We start from the raw sequence: 6,995 nt of genomic DNA, 5'->3' as shown, positions 1-6,995 counted from the left end.
TACATGAGGTCGCTAAAGGGAGCTTTCACAAAACCGACGAAGGGTGGAAGTGTTCAATTGTATGGGTTGAAGTCCCATGATTGGCACTAGATGCTTCAGGTAATCTTCATACTCCCTATTCTATCTATAGTTTGTGTGTATGACTATCACTCACTTTCCCTTCCCCTCATTTACATTGTAGTTCATTCTGCCGATGGGAGTATGTGTATATATCAGGACAAGAAAGTCAGGGACGCTATTTTCACACTAGGAGAGCTAGTAATGTACACCACAAGACTCCACTCAACTGCACCTTTTTTATGTACACAATAATTTCAACTAGCACTTAGTGTATCCTTGTGTGTTTTCTTGTAGATTTGTGAGCTCCAAGGAAATCAAAATAGATGCTATCCTTGCTGCTCAAGCCATTGCAACAGAAACTGTGTGTGCCATTGAAGATGCATTTCCTCAATAGGTCCTTCTTAGTCAAATTCGCCTCTTGGTTCACGTAGAGGAGGAGATCGTTATATGTGGAGTACTGCACGCACGATGGATGTTCTTCTTAGAGAGGTTTTTAAAGACTCAACGATTTTGTGCGACTACGGTCTCAACCAGAGGCATGTATGGATGAAGGGTGGATCGTTCCAGAGGTATTTGTTTATATACCAGAGTATTTGGCACAAGTTGATCCTTCAATGCCTCGCATGTGGTCAGAACAGGAAGATGCAAGGATGACTTCACGCTTGCCAAGTGGAAAGGTGAAACTACTTAACATGGATATAAATCTATCCCGAGTGGTCAATAATTTTTGTATTCTCAATGCAAAGATTATGACCAAGTGGGTGGACTTGTGGATAGTGGAAAAGGCAAGGAGTTTGCAAGAGAGGGAAACATGGAAACAAGCACATGGAGGAAGGAGGGCGCCCCCAGTGCCTAGACACCTTGCATGTTTTCCATACCCCATTAGTGCAGAGTGCATTCATGAGAGAATTACCGAGGCAAAAGCGTGCGGATAAGACATCACCTGCAAAGAATGGGAATGTGCAGGAGGCTGCGTACCAAAGGTAGAGTACTCATATACCTAAACCATATTGTAACGCTATTTCTTGAAATTATCTTTAATATGTATTTGATAAATTAATATATTTTTCTATTTTGTATTGCCTTTCTTTTAACTCTTTGTGGTCAAAGGATCGTCACTTTTGTACACGCCACATTGACGAGCATTGAACCACCATGGATTGTGCCATCATGGGCAACTTTGACAAACGTTGATGAAGCCAGGTACTACGAAACTATTGAAAGGATACTAAAGGTTAATTTTAGAACCTTTCATACCTTTATCTTCGAGTGCAAGTGGTTTGCAAATGTGTCTAGACAACATGAGAATAGTCTCTACACGGTGGACTCTAGTGTGCATCACACAGGGAGGTATGATGATTAAGTTTTACCGTGCAATTGTGACGAGGTGAGTGACATGTACCTTTTTTATTCTTATTTGCTTGTAGAGTTAGTTATAAAAATTTTACTCACTTTGAGCTTCTATTTTATAGTTCATCTATATCCCAACAATCCACCAACCAAAACTTTGGTTCCTAATTCCTATAACACCTCGGGGGACAATCATTTTTTCTACTAATGAAGTGGAGACTATCTTTGACCCTCTTCCACCACTGACTTTGGATGAGGTGGAAACAGAGGAGAGGGAGGTCGATGAATCAAGTCCGGCAGCAACAAGTCTTAGCGAGGATGATTGTCATGATGATGAAGATAATGAGATGGAGGATGACAAACTCGAAGATAATGAAGGCAATGCATCCACAAACGACAATTCCGTTTCTCTCTTTATTGATTTAGGAGCCATGGGCTTAGAATTGAATGATGCCTCATGTAGAGATATTTTGGAAGATGATTCATAAACATTTTGCAGTTATGAAGTTTTTTGGTCGTGTAATCCATTCATCTCTCTCTCCCCCTTCTTCCTCTCTTTAGATTTGGGAATATGCTCAATTATGTTAATCAATTGACAGTGATTATTTTAGTTGTAACCAAATGTAATCTTATATCCCCCCCTCCTCCTCCTCCTCCTCCTCCTCCTCCTCTCTCTCTCTCTCTCTCTCTCTCTCTCTCTCTTCCTTCTTTTTTGAATTTGAAAATTTTATACGATATTGAGACGAGGGAAACACCAAAATTTGAAAGGGAAGGGGGGGGGTAATCCAGAATTTGAAAGTTTAGGCGCTAAATTTGGCTGTCGGATATAACAGCCATAATCTACGTGGTAATATATGCGGTAATAACGACGGATATAGTCGCGACAATATTTTAAACACAAAAAAAACCCCCCGTCCTCCTCTCTCTTGCTTCTCTACTTGATTTTGCCCCTTCTCTCTACAAAACGCGGTAAAATAATGCGGTAAACACTTGGAGATTTTCATAGTGAGATTTTACATTTTAGCCAGTAAAATACACTAGACCCCGATTTTGTTCTAACTTGCGCAAGAGATCTTAAAGATCCACAGAGAGAGAGAGAGAGAGAGCGAGAGAGAGGAAGGGGGGGGGGGGGGGGGGGGGGGGGGGGGCTAGAAAAGTACATTTTCCCTAAGCGAAGAAAATAAGGTCAAACTTGAAATTCTCCATGTTTTAAGGTCAAAAATTGAAGGTTTTGTCGGTATTTACACTAAAACGTGTGCCGATTTCTCGGTTTTTTTCAAGGAAAGGTCAAAAATCGGATTGAAATTTTACACTTTCAACTAGTTAAAGACACTAGACCCCATGTTTTTTTCTAACTCTGCCCAAGAGACCTTAAAGATATATATATATATATATATATATATATATATATAGAGAGAGAGAGAGAGAGAGAGAGAGAGAGAGAGAGAGAGAGATGGGACTAGAAAAATACATTTTCCTAACCAAAGGACATAAGGTTTAACTTGACATTCTCCTGCTTTTAGGTCAAAAATTGAAGGTTTTGCCGATATTGACACTAAAACTTGTGTAAATTTCTCGGATTCTTCGAGGAAAGCTCAGAATCTAACTGAGATTTTACAATTTCATTCGGTTAAAATACACTAGAGCCCGATATTTTTTTGACTCTACCCAAGAGATCTTAAAGATCCAGAGAGAGAGAGAGAGAGAGAGAGAGAGAGAGAGAGAGAGAGAGAGAGAGTGAGTGCTAGAAAAGTACATTTTTCCTACGGGAAGAAAATAAGGTCAAACTTGAGATTCTCCACATTTTAGGTAAAAAATGTAAGGATTTGTCGGTATTTACTCTAAAACTTGTGTTAATTTCTCGGTTTTCTTCAAGGAAAGGTCAAAATCGGATCGGAATTTACAATTTCAACCAGTTAAAATACACTAGACCCTATGTTTTTTTCTAACTCTACCCAAGAGATCTGAAAGATCTAGAGAGAGAGAGAGAGAGAGAGAGAGATGGGGCTAGAAAAATACATTTTTCCTAACCGAAGGACATAAGGTTTAACTTGCAATTCTCCTGTTTTTAGGTCAAAAATTGAAGTTTTGCCGATATTTACACTAAAACCTGTGTAAAATTTTCGGTATATTCGAGGAAAGCTCAAAATCTAACCAAGATTTTAAATTTTATCTGGTTAAAATACACTAGACCCCCATATTTTTATGACTCTATCCAAGAGATCTTAAAGATCCATAGAGAGAGAGAGAGAGAGAGAGAGAGAGAGAGAGAGAGAGAGAGAGAGAGGGCTAGAAAAGTACATTTTTCCTAAGCAAAGAAAATAAGGTCAAACTTGAAATTCTCCACGGTTTTAACTCAAAAATTGAAGGTTTTGTCGGTATTTACACTAAAACTTGTGTAAATTTCCTCAAGGAAAGGTCAAAATCGGATCGTAATCTTACAATTTCAACCTGTTAAAATACACTAGACCCCAGGTTTTTTTTGTAACTTTGCCCAAGAGACCTTAAAGATAGATATATATATATATATATATAATATATATATATATATATATATATATATATATATATATATATATATAGAGAGAGAGAGAGAGAGAGAGAGAGAGAGAGAGAGAGAGATTGTATTATCGTCCACAGAGGTCAGATATGTCCCATGGGACCAAAAACAAACATTACAATAGTTGCATCTTAAGCAACCGATGATGATACATATCGGTTAAGGGTTGACGGTCCATAGGTAAGATGAGGGATTAGAGGGAAGACAAAAACCTAGTACGGGCCAGTTGTGGGGAGAGCTGGTTTGGAGTTTCAAAACTCCTAGATGATATCTTTACCACCTTGGTAGACTGCCCATTTACCTTGTTTGCGGGCTTCATGTACCTTCTTAAGCTCTTCACTTTTCCGTTTGAGTTGAAGCGGAGTGAGTTCTTTTGCGATCCAAAGCTTAGTGTCTTTGAGAAGACGTGATTGTTGGAGAATGTTGAGCCAAGCTTCCTTGCTTTCGAATTCAAGGAAGGCATGCCCATGTGGTATAGGCTTGTCAGGGTCTCTGGAGGTGATACAATCTATTGCGTTGTAGTCGAGCTTGATTGGCTTGAGAGTCCAAAACTCGATCGTGTTTTTGACTTCGGAGTATTTCTTTGGTCGTCATGAGCTTCTCCTTGTCGAGTACCCACACACAAAAACAATTTTTTGTGATTTGTGGGAACCCTTTCTTAAAGGCCTTAGGGTCTGTTAGCCTCAAATTGAAGCGGTAGGGGTAGGGCCGACAAGGTCTGGCGTGGGTGAGAGGCGTCTCTAAAACAGCAGGGGCCGACTGAGCAGATGGGGAGAGCCAGCAGAGCCGAGTCTTGACAGGGCTGACATGGTCGCTCTTGGCAGAGGCCAACAGACCCGGTCTTGAGCAGGGCTAACGAGGTCGATTCTGATATGTGGAGAGCCAACAGCACGGTAGGGGCCTGAGCCGTAGGATTCGCCAGAGCCGTAGGGTGCTGGGATGAGAACTCGAGTAGAACATGGCAAAGCTTAACCTTAACGTACGCCCCCCCTCAGGGCTGCCCCCTGAGAGAGAGAGAGAGAGAGAGAGAGAGAGAGAGAGAGGGCTAGAAAAGTACATTTTCCGTAAGAAAAAAAATAAGGTCAAACTTGAAATTCTCCATGTTTTTACGTCAAATATTGAAGGTTTTGTCGATATTTACACTAAAACTAATGTAAATTTCTTGGTTCTTTTCAAGCAAAGGTCGAAATCTGATCGAAATTTTACAATTTCAATTGGTTAAAATACACTAGTAGACCCCCGGGTTTTTTCTAACTCTGCCCGAGAGACCTTAAAGATCGAGAGAGAGAGAGAGAGAGAGAGAGAGAGAGAGAGAGAGAGAGAGAGAGAGAGAGACGCGACTAGAAAAATACAGTTTCCCTAACCAAAGGACATAAGGTTTAACTTGAAATTCTCCTTTTTTTTAGGTCAAAAATTGAAGGTTTTGCCGATATTTACACTAAAACTTGTGTAAATCTCCAGGTTTTCTTCAAGGGAAGCTCAAAATATACTCGAGATTTTACAATTTCAGCCAGTTAAAATACACTAGCCCTCGATTTTTTTCTAACTGTGCCGAAGAGATCTTAAACATACACACACACACACACAGAGACAGAGGGGGGCTAGAAAAGTACATTTTCCCTAAGCAAAGAAAATAAGGCCAAACTTGAAATTCCATGATTTTAGGTCAAAAATTGAAGGTTTTGTCGGTATTTACACTAAAACTTGTATAAATTTCTTGGGTTTCTTCAAGGAAAAGTGAAAATTTGACTGGAATTTTACAATTTCAACAAGTTAAAAGACACTAGACCTCGGGTTTTTTGCTAACTCTACCCAAGAGACCTTAAACATCTAGAGAGAGGGAGAGAAGGGAGGGGGGGGGGGGGGGCACGGCTAGAAAAATACATTTTCCCTAATCGAAGGCCGTAAGGTTTAACTTGAAATTTTCCCTGTTTTAGGTCAAAAATGGAAAATTTGCAGATATTTACACTAAAACTTGTGTAAACTTCCCAGTTTTCTTCAAGCAAAGGTCAAAATCTGACAGAAATTTTACAATTTCAACCGGTTACAATACACTAGAGCCCTGTTTTTTTTCTAACTTTGCCCGAGAGACCATAAAAAGAGAGAGAGAGAGAGAGAGAGAGAGAGAGAGAGAGAGGGCTAGAAAAATGTACTTTCCCTAACCAAAGAACATAAGGTCAAACTTGAAATTGTCTCGATTTTTAGGTGAAAAATTGAAGGTTTTGCCGGTATTGACACTAAAAGTTGTGTAAATTTCTTGGTTTTAATCAAGGAAAGCTCGAAATCTTACCGAGATTTTACATTTTAGCCGGTTAAAATAAACTAGACCCCGACTTTTTTCTAACTCTGCCCAAGAGATCTTAAAGATCCACACACACACACACACACAAACACAAACACACACATAGGGCTAGAAAAGTACATTTTCCCTAAACGAAGAAAATAAGGTCAAACTTGAAAAATTCTCCATGTTTTTAGGGCAAAAAATGAAGGTTTTGCCATATTTACACTAAAACCTCAGTAAATTTCTCGGTTTTCTTCAAGGGAAGGTCAAAATGTGATCGAAAGTTCACAATTTCAACCATTTAAAATACACTAGACCCGGGGTTTTTTCTGACTCTGCCCAAGAGACCATAAACATCTAGAGAGAGAGAAACGGGGCTAGCAAAATACTTTTCCCTAACCGAAGGACATAAGGTCTAACTTGAAATTCTCCGTGTTTTTGGGTCAAAAGCTGAATTTTTCTTCAAGGAAAGCTCCATGTTTTTAGGTCAAAAGATTGAAGGTTTTGCCGATATTTACACAAACTTGTGTAAATTTCTCCGTTTCTTCAAGGAAAGCTCAAAATCTAACCAAGGGTTTACAATTTCAGCCGGTTAAAATACAGTAGACCCCGATTTTTTTCCTGACTCTACCCAAGAGATCTTGGAGGGAGGGAGAGAGAGGGGGGGGGGGGGGGGGGGGGGGGGGGCGGGGGGTTTGAAAAAGTACATTCTCCCTAAGCAAAGAAAATAAGATCAAACTT

The 6,995-nt window shown here is 39.7% G+C and overlaps 1 pseudogene; it reads left to right on the top strand.

The window, feature by feature from the left end:
- The first annotated feature begins 201 nt into the window (after nucleotides 1–201).
- LOC147429488 (uncharacterized) lies at nucleotides 202–1,618 on the top strand (annotated as a pseudogene).
- The last annotated feature ends 5,377 nt before the right edge of the window (nucleotides 1,619–6,995 follow it).

The sequence above is a fragment of the Adiantum capillus-veneris genome, chromosome 22 (assembly GCF_014529385.1).
Source record: "Adiantum capillus-veneris isolate H3 chromosome 22, ASM1452938v2, whole genome shotgun sequence".
Lineage (NCBI taxonomy): Eukaryota > Viridiplantae > Streptophyta > Polypodiopsida > Polypodiales > Pteridaceae > Adiantum > Adiantum capillus-veneris.
This window is presented reverse-complemented; position numbering and strand designations above follow the sequence as displayed.